General features: G+C 39.3%; 1 pseudogene; it reads left to right on the top strand.

Annotated features, from left to right (window-relative positions):
- The first annotated feature begins 420 nt into the window (after window positions 1-420).
- LOC122560925 (5S ribosomal RNA) lies at window positions 421-543 on the top strand (annotated as a pseudogene).
- Window positions 544-14,416: the final 13,873 nt, after the last annotated feature.

Raw genomic sequence — 14,416 nt, forward strand, 5'->3', positions numbered from 1 at the left:
CACCTCATCAACAGCCTTTCCAAATGTTCCAGAACCCCTGGGCTCTCCCTTTCTATCAAGCATTGAAGATATCTTGAAATCTGGGAAAGACATGGCAAAGTCACCACCTTGAATCCTTCACCACCTGAAGAAGGAAATGAATTTCTTCTGAGATGCTCCAGGCACAAGAGGCAAGCGACGGTGCATAACGTGCTGCCTGTATGAGAAACAGATTTGGAGGATTTTTACCCGAAGTTAAAACACCTGAGGAGGAGCTTCAATAAATAGAACCGGCCTATTTCCTCGGACTCAAAGGGGGAGGAATGTAGTGATTGTAATGAGGTCAGCCAGTTAGACCTCATGGAGTATGAATCCCCTGGTTGTGGCTGATAATGTGATCCAATGAGGGAACCCTGACTGACAGATATAAACAGCAGTATCGCCTACGGCCATACTAGTCTGAAAGCGCCCGATCTCGTCTGATCTCGGAAGCTAAGCAGACTCAGGCCTAGTTAGTGCTTGGATGGGAGACCGCCTGAGAATACCAGGTGCAGCTCCTGGGCCTGGCCAAAATGGCCATCAACAGGTCGAGGCAGCGGGCCGTGGAGGGGGTCGTTAGGGCCGACTGCCTGCCCCTCTTCCGCGGTTACGTTAGAGCCCGGGTGTCCTTGGAGAAGGAGCACGCGGTGTCGACCAACACCCTGGAGTTGTTCAGGGAGAGGTGGGCACCGCAGGGAGTGGAGTGCCTCATTTCTCCCTCCAACTCTATTTTGATTTAGTCCCTACCCTCCCCCTCACTGTTTTGATCACACAGCACTAAAAAAAAGGAAAAAAAAACAAACAAAAAAAATAAACAGCAGTATCAGACATGGTGTTCACTCTGAGAGCTGGCTCTGAGGGAGCAGGATCAGTGTCAGCGGCTCTCCACGTGTGAATATAGGGTCACTTGGTGATGAGACATCAGTGTTTGTGGAGTTATTTCAGACACATCCTATTTTTGCAAGTTTACATAAGCTGAATATTTACTAGTAAACATCAAGGTGTAGATCTTCAAAGATAAGTAGCTAATAATAATAGCTGTATTTCCCTTGTGCACATTCAAACGTAACTTCCACATCATCCTTTTAAAAAGATTATATGTATTCTCATGGTGCATTCAAGTCACCTACTAGTAGAGCTCATTATTATCACCATTAATTGTGATATGGTGATTATTGTCAATGTTAGCTACACTAGCCAGCACTGTGATGCTTAATTCTCCTGGGAGAGAAACAAGAAGTATTTATTTTCCAATTCCATACACTGGTTGAAGTGAGAGAACTTGACTCTACCAATATTGCTCTTTGACCAATCCCCAGCAGAAACCTCACTGATGGAAAATAAATCCTTCCATCATTTCTCCTGCTCTCTCTGAAAGTGAAACACATTTAAAGTATTTCTAAATATTTGAGGTTATAAAAGCCACAATATAAATGCAAGCTTGGCCCAGCTTTTTGTGTAGGACTGGGAAACTGAGTTGAGCCATTTTGTCATTTCTGAAATGCAAGCCCAGCTCAGAACTGTACTGCATTGCTGTTTCTGAGAGACGTGGACAGGGAGAACTTGGGTGTTGTATGCTCTGGTGGAGTGTGGGAAAGTGAGGGTGCCAATGCTGGCTGATTAGAAGGCTTGTCTCAGCTTTCAAGGACAGCACCCAGCTCCCATTATAATTCTTATACCGCAGTCTTTAACTCCACATCCTGCTCATCATGCTCCCTCATACTTCTCATGTTCCCTTATTTGCTTCTTGCTCCTTGATATTCTCCATACTCCCACATACTCCCCAGCATTGTCATAATTTCCTATGCCCCCTCACAGTCCCTAGGGCTCTGACTTCCCTTATTCTCCCCATGTAAACCCCATACACCATGTATACACCTTAGAAAACTATGAAATGGACCTTTTAAAATAAGTTTCTATAAATCAAATGGAGTTGTTTTTGAAGCATTTTTCAAAGTAAAACTATCACATAAAAACATTAAATTCCCTCAAGTGGTTCATCTGTTGTAAATAAAATCACTTATTTACTTCCCACTTCAAAGGCAATAACCTCTTAATCTTATTAACCAAAATGTAATCACAGCTCCTTTTCAGATAAGTGGCTGTTTGGCTTTTGAAAAACAGCCAAGCATTCATAATATACTCAGCGAAAAACACCATTTTATTGAAATTAAAAAAGATGGCCTACTTTTTGAGGACAGATGGTCATTCTTTTTCAGTTCAAAGCATATTTGCTATCTATCACGTGAATGGATGACGTGCTTAATTTACAAAATCATCAACAGCAGGGCAATTTTTTCTTAAAGCTATAGATCTTACGTACTTAATAATCATTCCAATGATACAATGAGCCATTTGGTTGACTTCTATACTGTCTGCTTCCATGTTGTGAATGCTTGAATTTTTATAGGATAGGATACTCAGTCGATGGAAGTGTCAAAATCAGTTTGAAGTGGTTCTCAGAGTTATGTTAAATTAATGAAAATTCATATAGTTTGCAAAGCAAATATGAATGCAAGTTCACATTTATCACACAAGCTCATAATGTGGTCACACCAAATGTTTGAATGTTGCACCAGACAGGAGTGTGAATGCTTGTATATGTGATGTGTTGCAGCAATAAAAGCATCCCAAAATGTGTTATGGCTGGGAATGGGATTAATTTTTTGAATCAGTACTGGTGAAGAGGATAGAACTTACAGCAACTTACTGACATTAGTTTCCATGGAAGCAACATCTTGGCTGTTGGGGATGTGCTGATGACTGGTGACACTCTGCTCCAGCTCCATCCGGTTTGCATAATGTAAAACCCTGAGAAAATGAAAAGACCAAAAACTGCTGGAAACACTTCTATATTTCCCTCAAAAGAGCATCATCAGTGTCCAATTCAAGTGAACAAGTTTGCAATTTACAAAAGCATGTTGTAAAATAAATCCAATTCAAAATAATGTTATCTCTGCCTAATATATGTATAGCATCAACAATATTTATTATTTTTCTTTTGTGTGTGTTCAGCTTTAAATGCAGCAAGCAACATTCAAATGTTGATTTATATGTGGAGCATTTGTCTCCAGGAATTGTCAGAACTAAACAGTTTATTATTTAATCAACCTTGCTTAAAGGGATAAAAATGACACAAAACATTAAACAATCATTAGTGCAATTATGCATTAAGCTGCAAATTAGGCATAATATCAATTTAATTACCAGCATTATTTCATTTCTGCATTGAAAAGTTCTAACACTGACACTGAAAATAAGTCAATATGTGGTTTTATCTGGGGCTGGATTTGAGCTCCTTTGAAAAAGGAATTGTTGCTTTTTCTCCTCTTCTGCAGGAATGACATTCACTAGCCTTTGGCTAGAGTGTATCTTCATGAGTGACTGCAGTCTTTCGATAGCCTGTTACTGATATGTGAACTTCAACAGGTCAGTTGTTATCAAAGGCATCACATTGAAACTTAAATCAGCCTGCATTCATAGATTTCAGCTGTAACCACAAGGATTGTATTCATGCTTCTGAAGGTTATGAATTCAAGTCCAACGCGAATAGTCAGTGCAGAACCCAAGCTGGCATTTCCCGTACAGTACCATGGGAATTCTGCTCTGCCAGAGTGGCATTTCTTGAAGGGGTGGAATATTAAACTAGTAGCCCCTATTGACCCTGCCAGGTGCATAAGAAAGATCTCATAGCATGATTTGTAGAAAAGAATTGGGAGTTTTGTACAGTACCCTGGTCAGCATTTACATTAAAATAAACAGACTGTATCAATATGGGATCTTGCTGTGCCTATGTTGGCTATCCTGAATGCTTAGCTCACAGCACTTCCCTAAGTACCTCACCAGCAGAGAAGCCTTCTGAAAATATTGAGAAAACGTAAGGAAAAGCTGTTACAAGTTACGAATAAGTTGACTCTTGCACCACAAGCCTATTCAACCATTCAATAAAATTGAATTCTCCATTACTTCACTTTCTCATCCTTTCCTCACATCACTCAATTTCCTTAGAATTCAAAATCTATCAACTATTGTTCTGTATATGCTCATTGTCTGACTTTCACAGCTTTAGCTACGGAACTCATAAGGGGATTAGAATATAGAACTTAGAACAGTACAGTACACTACAGGCCCTTCAGCCCTTGATGTTGTGCCGACCTTTTATCCTACTCTAAGATCAGACTAACCTACATACCCTTCATTGTACTACCCATGTGCCTATCCAAGAGTTGCTTAAACATCCCTAATGTATCTGACTCTACTACCACTGCTGGCAGTGCATTCCAAGCACCCACCACTCTCTGTGTAAAGAACCTCCCACTGACATCTCCCCTAAACCTTCCTCCAATCACCATAAAATTATGCCCCCTCATGATAGACATTTCCACCCTGGGAAAAAGTCTCTGGCTATCCACTCTATCTGTGCCTCTCAACATCTTGTACACCTCTATCAAGTCACCTCTCATCCTTCTTCGTTCCAATGAAAAGAGCCCTTGCTCCCTCAACCTTTCTTCATAAGACATGCCCTCCAGTCCAGGCAGCATCCTGGTAAATCTCCTCTACATTTTCTCTAAAAGTTCCACATCTTTGCTCCAATGAGATGACCAGAACTGAACACAATATTACAAATATGGTCTGACCAGGGCTTTATATAGCTGCAGCATACCCTCGTGGCTCTTAAACTTGATCTCCCTGCTAATGAAAGCCAACACACCATATGCCTTCTTAACAACCCAATCAACTTGGGTGGCAACTTTGGGGGATCTATGGACATGGACCCAGAGATCCCTCTGATCCACCACACTGCCAGGAATCCTGCCTTTAACCCTGTAGTCTGCATTCAAATTCGACCTTCCAAAGTGAATGACTTCACACTTTTCCAGGTTGAACTCCATCTGTTACTTATCAGCCCAGTTCTGCAGTCTGTTAATGTCTTGTTGCAACCCACAACAGCTCTCCATACCATCCACAACTTCACCAACCTTCGCATCATCAGCAAACTTACTAAACTACCCTTCAACTTCCTCTTCCAAGTTATTTATAAAGATCACAAAGAGCAGAAGTCCCAGCACCGATCCCTGCGGAACACTACTGGTCATCGAGCTCCAGACTGAATACTTTCCATCTACCACTACCCTCTGTCTTCTATGGACCTGCCAATTCTGCATCCAGACAATCAGATTTCCTTGTATCCCCTTCCTCTTTCTGACTGAGCTGACCACGGGGAACTTTACCAAACGCCTTGCTAAAATCTATGTACACCACATCCACTGCTCCACCTTCTTCAGCGTCTTTTGTCACATCCTCAAAGAATTCAATAAGATTCTCAAATCTGTAGGAATTTTCAAAGTGGCTGATATTGTAGGAGCTCTAGTTCCAGACGCTCCAGCTGGGGAAACAGCCTCTCAGCACCAACAATATTAAACTCTCTAAAAATTTTATAGATTTCACAATCACGTCTTAGCCTCCTTACTGCCAGAGAATACAGCCCATTTTACTCATTTTTTCACAGAGTAGCTCTTTCATTCCATTAATGAATCTCATAAACATTAGCCATTTTCCCTCTGAATTAAATGCATCCTTAGATAATGAAATGTAAATGCTATGCAGTACTCGAAATGTATTTTCACTTATTCCTTATATAACTGAAGCAAGGCTATCTTAACTAAACTTCTGACCATTTTTGCAAAAAAATGAGCCATTTGTCTTCCTAATTGTTTAGTATGCTTGCAACTTAACTTCCTTTGTTTCATGTATTGCAACTATGGATACCCAAATCCCTCTGATTACCAATATTTACTCGTCACTGGACTTCCTTTCTTCCTACCCATGTAGATAGATTCCTGTTTTGCCACCATCTTGCTCATTTTTTTTATTTCATGGGCAAAGGCAGTCATTGACAAGTCTATCGTTTATTGCATATCTCTAACTACCATTGAACTTGTGCCTTGCTATGCTGTTTCAGAGGGTATTTAAGAGTCAACTGTATTTTTATGGGTCTAGAGTCATATATACGTCAGACCAAGATTGCAGATATCCTCCCCTTAAGGATGTTTTTGAACCAAATAGGGTTTTACAATTGATAATAGTTTTATGTTCATTATTATTAAGTTTTCATTTCCAGATTTTCATTAATTGGTTTAATAGTCCAGTGACATTACCACTATATTACTGTCTCTCTGATCATCAGCCTTCTCCTCATAACTGAAGAATATTCTTTTACAGCTACTTTGCAAACTCCTGTTGGCCTACATTCCAACCTAGCTTCGGAGTGTAAGTAAATACTAGCTATCTTAAACGTGGTTCTCTCATTTAGGCCGTTGAAATAGTTTGTAAATAACTGAGGCAACAAGCACTGGTCCCTGAGACATATAGCAGATACACTCCACCATACCTAAAATGACTCTCTGATTTCATTCTCAGCCTGTATACTGTATTGTCCTCAATTCAATGAGCTCTAATGAGATTCCTTGAGGGTTAGCCACAGATACGGTTTGTGATTTTCTATATGTTAGTCCAAATAACATATACCACAAATACTTGGGTTCTTGTTGAGACAGGTGTCTTAAATTTTATTCACAACATTACCAATTTACACAACTTTGATTTATACAAATATTCTGTGATCTGTGTTACTGATCTTGTTGTCTGTTACATGCATAATTGACTGACTACAATGACTCCATTATACCAAGGGAGGGGTGAAGACAGTCATACCAGAACATTACATGCTGTGATGACATGTAACTGTTTTTAAAGTATCGGCCTGTCTGGCCATTCTATGCCCCCTCCCACCCCAATTTTTCTATTTAAAGAATGGGAACCCCTTTCTAATAACATTTGCAAGGTTTAGATTTGTTTTTTATATTTCAGATAACACATGGATAGACCTACAGCATAACTATGTCTAATCTCAAGACAGTTATCATGACTTGGCAGTGTAACTTCATCAAGCAGTATGCTGTCTTGTGTCATGGATGTATGTGTATCATCTGTTGTAAATGTGATGGTTGTTTTCTGGCATGATATTTTCAGTATCTAATTTGTCATCCTGTGTAATGGGTGACTGATGATTTGTAGTTCAAATACATCAACATTTTTTTGCAAAAAGTGACATTTATCATTATGATGTCATATGATCTAGGTTGGATACAATGACATAAGATCGTTCCATGAACATATCTGTCACATAAAAATCTCAAACCCATATGTTTTGGTCCTGGTTCGAATTGGGATAACTGTTTGTATTGATCATACTTTTAAGCTATTTTTTCCCCTTCCTTACAACAATGTGTTGTGCACCTTGTTTAGGTGATGAGAATGTGGGAGGGGAGGACAGTGTCAATTTGTCTTCCAAACAAAAGAGCTGCTGGTGAGGGCAAATCGTTGTCTTTAAAAATAGAACATAGATTTGACATAGCTATCTGAAAATCTTGGGCAAGTTCCTTTACAACTAATAATCATAGACTTTACCATATGAGCAGTGTGTTCTGTGAGACCACTTGACTTAGAATAGTGAGGACACATGGTAAACATCCCATTTTTTGCACATTTCTTGGTGGGGTGCACTGTGTACAATGGACCATTAGATAGCCTTTGCAAATAATACTAAGGATGTATAATATTAAGGAGAGAGTCCGTAAGAGATTCTACAAGTACATTAAAAGCAAGAGAGCAACTAGAGAGAGTAAGGCCACTTAAAGATCAAAGAGGTCATCTTTATGTTGAATCTCAGGAGATGGGAGAGATATGAAGTGGATATTTCACATCAGTTTTTACTGTGGAGAAAGAAATGGAGTCTAGAGAACTCAAGGAAATAAATACTGATGTTTTGAAATCATTTCACATTACAGAAGAGGAAATGCTGGAGGTCTTAGAAAATATGAAGGTGGATAAATCTCTGGGATCTGTATCCCAGGATGTTGTGGAAAGTTAGGGAGGAAATTACAGGACATCTTGCAGAAATATTTGTATCATCTATAACTAGAGGTAAGGTGCTGGATGACTGGAGAGTGGCTAATCTTGTGCTATTATTTAAAAAGAGATGTAAGGAGAAACCTGGGAACTACAGACCTGTGAATCTGAATTTGGTGTTAGGTAAGTTGTTGGGAAGTGATTCTGAAAGATAGAATTTATATGCATTTGGAGAGGCAAAGAATGATTAGGGATAGTCAGCATGGTTTTGTAAAAGGGAAATTGTGTTTCATAAACTTGAATAGAGAATAGAGAAACCTATGGGTTCAGGGGTATAATTCTTTGAAGTTTTGGTCACATATAGATAGGGTGCTTATGAAGGCATTTAGTATGCTTGCCTTCATTGTTCAGACCTTTGAGTATAGGAGTTGGCATGTTACTTTGGGGTTGGACAAGATGTTGATGAGGCCTTTTCTGGAGTACTGTGTCCCGTTCTGGTCACCCTGTTATATGAAGGATATTATTAAGCTGGAGAAGTTTCAGAAGACATTTACCAGGATGTTGTTGAGAATGGAGGGTTTCAGTTATAAGCAGAGGCTGGAGAGGCAGGGATTTTTTGACTGGATTGCAGAAGGTTGAGGGGTGTCCTTATAGAGGTTTATAAAATCATGAGTGGTATAGGTAAGGTCAATGGCAGTTATCTTTTCCATAGGATGGGGGATTTCAAGAGTACGGACATATTGTTGAGAGGAGAAAGCTTTTAAAAAGACGAGGAGCATTTGTTTTTACACAGAGTGTTCATAGATTCCCTACAGTGTGGAAACAGGCCATTTGGCCCAACAAGTCCATACTGACCCTCCAATGAGTAACCCACCCAGACCCATTCCCCTACCCTATTACTCTGCATTTACTCCTGACTAATGTACCTAACCTACGCATCCCATTATGGGCAATTTAGCATGGCCAATCCACCTAATGCACACCAATGCACATCTTTGGATTGTGGGTGGAAACCAGAGCACCTGGAGGAAACCCACGCAGAGAAGGGGAGAATGCACAAACTCCACACAGTTCATGTGTGGAATGACTTCCAGAGGAAGTGGTGGATGTGTGTAGAGTTACAACATTTAAAAGATATTTGAATAAGTACATGATTAAGAAAGGTTTGGTGGGATATGAACCAGGTGCAGGCAGGTGGGATTAGTTTAGTCTGGGATTATGGTCAGCATGTTGGCCTGAGAGGTCTGTTTCCGTGCTGTACGATTCTATGACTGTATGACACACTTTGTTGAGGAACACTGAACATACTGAGTGTGTTCAAACTGTTGTGCTGGTGGTATATTGATTTAAAATGGGATTTAGTAAAAGTAGTCAAGTCTTTGAACATGGAAAATATTATTTGTACCATGGCTCAGAATGATTCCGATGTGAAGGAGAAGTTCTCTCATCTGTTGAGGTTGATATAATTGACTTCTTATTCTTCCTAACCTTTCAGCGTGTAAAGAGAGAAGAAACTTGACTGTCTGTCATTTTTTTCTCAGTTACTTCCTAATTCATTCAGTAAAGATTGATTCTTTAAGTACCTAAAGTGCTGACAGAATGATAATGAATTGCCTGTCCATGGCTAGATCTATGCTGTTCAAATTTCTTTTATGTAGCTTTATGCTCTCTTGGATTTAGCTTTATGTGCTCTAAAAAGCTAGTATAGAAGACTATATAATAGTGTAATGTTTTTCTGTTTATTGTTTGCTGACTTCTCTCTATTTCATTATCTTTTATTGCCCCTTTAAATGTTACAGGCTTATGCTGATAGGTGGCATTCATGCAAAATAAGAAGCAGTGATGATGTCACTTGTGCTATTTTCTCATTTTCATACTGTATCAGAAAAGAAATGGCTGAATCGACCAATGTTTGGACACAGTTAAGGCCTGTTTAATGTAAAAAGCATTTTCTTTAGTTTATATTTCGGTACTTTGATTCAGGATCACTGTCTTAGATTGGAACTGTCTTTCAGCACTTTGGAATTATCACTTTTAAATTGGAGCTGCTTTGCGTCTCTCACAAAACGCTTTATTTAATTGAAAAAAATATGAGAGAGGTAGAGAGCGCAGTGTACTTCAGCATGGGTTTGTAGTCTTTATTTTTGGTTGTAGTTTTAACTTCAGCTTTGAATTTAGACTTTTCTCAGCTGCCATGCTGCTGTCACCTTTTCAGCATTTAACATCTACCGCAAACTAACTAACTAACTAACTTTCAAGGCAATGTTTTAGTGCCCACTTACAGGTGCCACATAGCACATAGCAGATTGTGATTTTCTTCGTGTTAATTTGCTTGACATACATGACAAAGTCAAGTTCTTGAAGTTTATGAACAAGTGTAAATGCTTGGGTAGCTAAATATCACAGACTTGCATACACAGTCTTGGTTCTCACTGTACATTACACAGAATTGACTGATTACACTGACTCCATTACACAGAAAGAACAAGTGAAAGCAAGACGGGTACACTTATACGATCACATCACATATTGTGAAGTCATGTAAAGGCTTATATGGTCTAGCATCTATGCCATAGATTCCCATTTCAATGTAACTCCCAACTGGAATTAAAATGAGAATTACCATTAGTGACACTATCTTGGGACAGATGGGAGTTGACTTGAACTCTCTGTCTCAGTACGTTCTCAGTCAATGGAGGGAAAACTTTTCCAATTATCTTTAGGTAAATTGTGATTCAATCTGAAACATTTTTTCACTATTTTCCATGACTTTAGCAGACTTGTTTTAAATATATTGCACAGGGATGTGCTAACGCAAGGCCAGGAAGGAAATAACTTAAAGAATGGTCATGTGTAGGAGGCCAGGATGGAGCCTGTTTGAAGGACGAGAGTATACATTAAAATATTGTTTATAATAATTGTGCTAAATCAAAGCTGCAAGCTCTTCATTGTGCCTTGATTGCAAAAATGTGTTTTCCTGATGGATGTGAATTTGTGTGGGTTTTGACATAGATCAACAAGGTCACAGAGAGCACTACACTATTTATCAAGGTGTTCTGTTACCATGTGATTCCGTCACAATGGCATTGTGTGGCAAAGTGAATGGCATGAAATCAATGAAATTCTGAGCATAAATCAAACAATTCCAGGCGTGAGACACACAAGGTCAATGTAATGGTTCGTGACGAGCTAAATAAAGCATTGCTAGTTAGTCCCAACAGTTGATTTACTATAGTCTGGACTAATAGTACACAGAATGTGAATTTGAATCTTACTGTAGAAGTTTAAGAATTTGAACTGAGGTTTTTTTAAAAATTCAAAATAAAATACTAATAAAGCTGCTGGACTGTCATTGAAAAATCCAACTAGTTCACCATGCCCTTTAAGGAAGGAAATGTTTGGGTCTTTTTTCAGATGGTCTGTCTGACTCCTGACACACAGACCTAGGGTCTGTTTTAGGTCCCATGTTGCCAAAAGCAAGTTAGAGTTTATACCATACAGGTTTTGACTAGGTTTTCAGTTCTTCAGATGCCTATGCAATGGGCAAAGAGAATTCTGAAAGTTGATGATAATTGGCAAAATGTTTTTTTTAAACTTCTTAAAATATACCTTTAAAATATATAAAATATAGCAAAGCTGTGTGGTGTTACCAGCTCAAGGCACTGTCCTCTCCTTTATTGGTCACCACCTCCGTTCCCGAATCTATTGACGGCAATTCATCTCCACTTTACTAACCATACATTCAGGTAGCTCATTAGATTTATGAGCATGAGCTGGAGGTTAACAGGTCTCAGGCCTATTAATTAGAATTAGTGGAAATGTAGGATTATCCCTTGAACCCGTTCCTTGTGTTCTTTCGGCACAATTACATTCTAACTTTTGTTTTGTGAAGATTAGGCATTAAAGGGAATCAAATCTGCAGTGAATTGAAGGGAAAATTTGGGAAATATCATTTGGCAGTTCAGTGTCAATTTGCAGTTTGATTCTTATTGAGGCTATATTTACATGATAATGCAAAGTGAACACTAACACTGATGCACAATTGTGGAAATGCATACTTACACTTTCTTATCAATGTCAACATTGTCAATTAGTTGAAACATCCACCCTATGTCCCACTGGCACACTGTATCTAGAGTAGGTACTGCAGCAATGCACCAAGGGTATTTTACTAGTGTCCTGAGAATGGAAAAGATTCTTTGTACTGAGAGTTGGTGAATGGAAATGTTTTAAGAATTAATTTCTATGTAAAGTCTAGCTTTTGTTTAATTTATCAATTAACTGAAGATTATGTTCTCAACTAAGACAAGTCCTCTTATCAGAAGGATGTTGCGAAACTTGAAAGGGTTCAGAAAGGATTTACAAGGATGTTGCCTTGGCTGGAGGATTTCATTTGCAGGGAGAAGCTAAGTAGGCTGGGATTATTTTCCCCAGAGCGTTGGAGGCTGAGGGGTGACCTTATAGAGGTTTATACAATTATGAGGGGCATCGATAGGCTAAATAAACAAGGTCTTTTCCCTGGGGTGGGGGAGTCCAGAACTGGAGGGAATAGGTTTAGGGTGAGAGGGAAAAATTTAAAAGGGACCTTTTTCATGCAGAGGGTGGTACGTATATGGAATGAGCTGCCAGAGGAAGTGGTGGAGGCTAGTATGATTGCAACATTTAGAAGGCATCTAGATGGGTATATGAATAGGAAGGTTTTGGAAGGATATGGGTTGGGTGCTGGCAGGTGGAACTAGATTGGGTTGGGATATCTAATTAGCATGGACAAGTTGACTGAAGGGTCTGTTTCAGTGCTGTACATCTCTACGACTCTATGACTCTATCTGTAAAATGATAGAATGATTCATAAACAGTGCTATAAAGCAACACATCCTCAGCAATAACGTGCTTATAAGTGGTTAGGTTTAGGTTCAGATTTGGCTACTGATCCCATTCGAGCCTTGGTCAGAGCACAGACAAAAGAGCTGAACTCTACGGATGAGGTAGAGTCACTGCCCTTAAAAATCAAAGCCACATTTGACTGAGTCTAGCACTCATGCACATTCTCCAAAAACACACTCATCCACACATAAACTCACTCACACATACACACAAGCACACTTATCCCTACAGTCACTCACTGGCACACTCTCAAGCATATACGTTCATACCCACATCCCACATATGCCTATTTACCTACACACACTCACAATCTTACACACACACTCATCTCTGCTCAATTTCTGATACACACATCCACCCTTGTATTCATACACATCACTCATATGTTGTGCCCACATACACACTCAATTGTTCAAAGTAGGTTACAGTGAGTTGACAGCTTCTTTCACATTCTCAACTAATTTTATTTCCAAGTTTGTTTCTATAAGTTAAGTACACATCTGTACATAAAGCCTAACCTGACACAGATTGAATGTGTAATTGAGGCACATTTTACTTTCTATGATCAAATTAAATGGAATCTTATCTTTAGAAATATATTCTGACCTAGGAAATCTCATGCAGAGGATTGTACCCAACAAAACACAAAATAGCAGATTTTTTGCAGAAATGTGCCTCAATAGAAATTAAACGGGAGATTTAGGAAAGCAGACTGAATTTCCTCTGTGCTTTGCAGAGCAGAAATACATGCTTCGTAGTTCGATTTGCTTGGCACTAATGTAATAAGATTAGTGTGCAGCATTGGGTACAATCTTACACATCACAACTGGCCTTAGGACAAGTATCCAAGCAAATCGTCTCCAAATAAATCAACCCTATCCACGTTGCTTAGCAATTCACCCACCTACTTATTACAGCATCCTCCTCTCTTCATCTCATTCATTTCTTTCAGTCCTGTTACTTCACTTAATTAAATTCCTTTCTTCCCACACATCCTCCTGAATGGTTCCTATTTTCCTACCCTTCATTTTTTTATATAAACTCAGGCTAATAGATATTTACGGCATAGAAGGAGGTCATCCACTCTACTGTGTCTACACTGGTCAGCAAGTGTCTGTCTACATTAATCCCGTTTTCCAGTTCTTGGCCATAGCCTATGGTCCAAGAGGTGGACAACCGAAGTGACTACCTAAATACTGTTTAAATGTAATGAGAGTTTCTGATTCAATCACACTTTCAGGCAGCAAACTCCCATCAACCTCTGAGTGAAATCATTTTTCTTCAAACCTTCTCTCAGCTTTCTACCTCTTAATTCTGTGCTGCATGGTTATTGACCCACCACTAATGAAAAAAAGTGCCTCCCTATCCAACCTGCCTCCGCCCCTTCATAATCTTATCCACCTCTATCAGGTCAACTCTCAACCTTCATTGCACCAAGAAAACCAACTCAGCCTATCAGTCTTCCCTCAGAACACAGACCCTCCAGCCCAGGCAGCATCCTGGTAAATCTCCTCTGCACCATCTCAAATGCAATTGCATCCTTCCTATATTATGGTGACCAGAACTGCCTAAGCTGTGGCCTAACTAACATTGTATAGAGGTC

The sequence above is a fragment of the Chiloscyllium plagiosum genome, unplaced genomic scaffold (assembly GCF_037043375.1).
Source record: "Chiloscyllium plagiosum isolate Xiang-an unplaced genomic scaffold, Cpla_swu_hap1 HiC_scaffold_20, whole genome shotgun sequence".
Taxonomy (NCBI): domain Eukaryota; kingdom Metazoa; phylum Chordata; class Chondrichthyes; order Orectolobiformes; family Hemiscylliidae; genus Chiloscyllium; species Chiloscyllium plagiosum.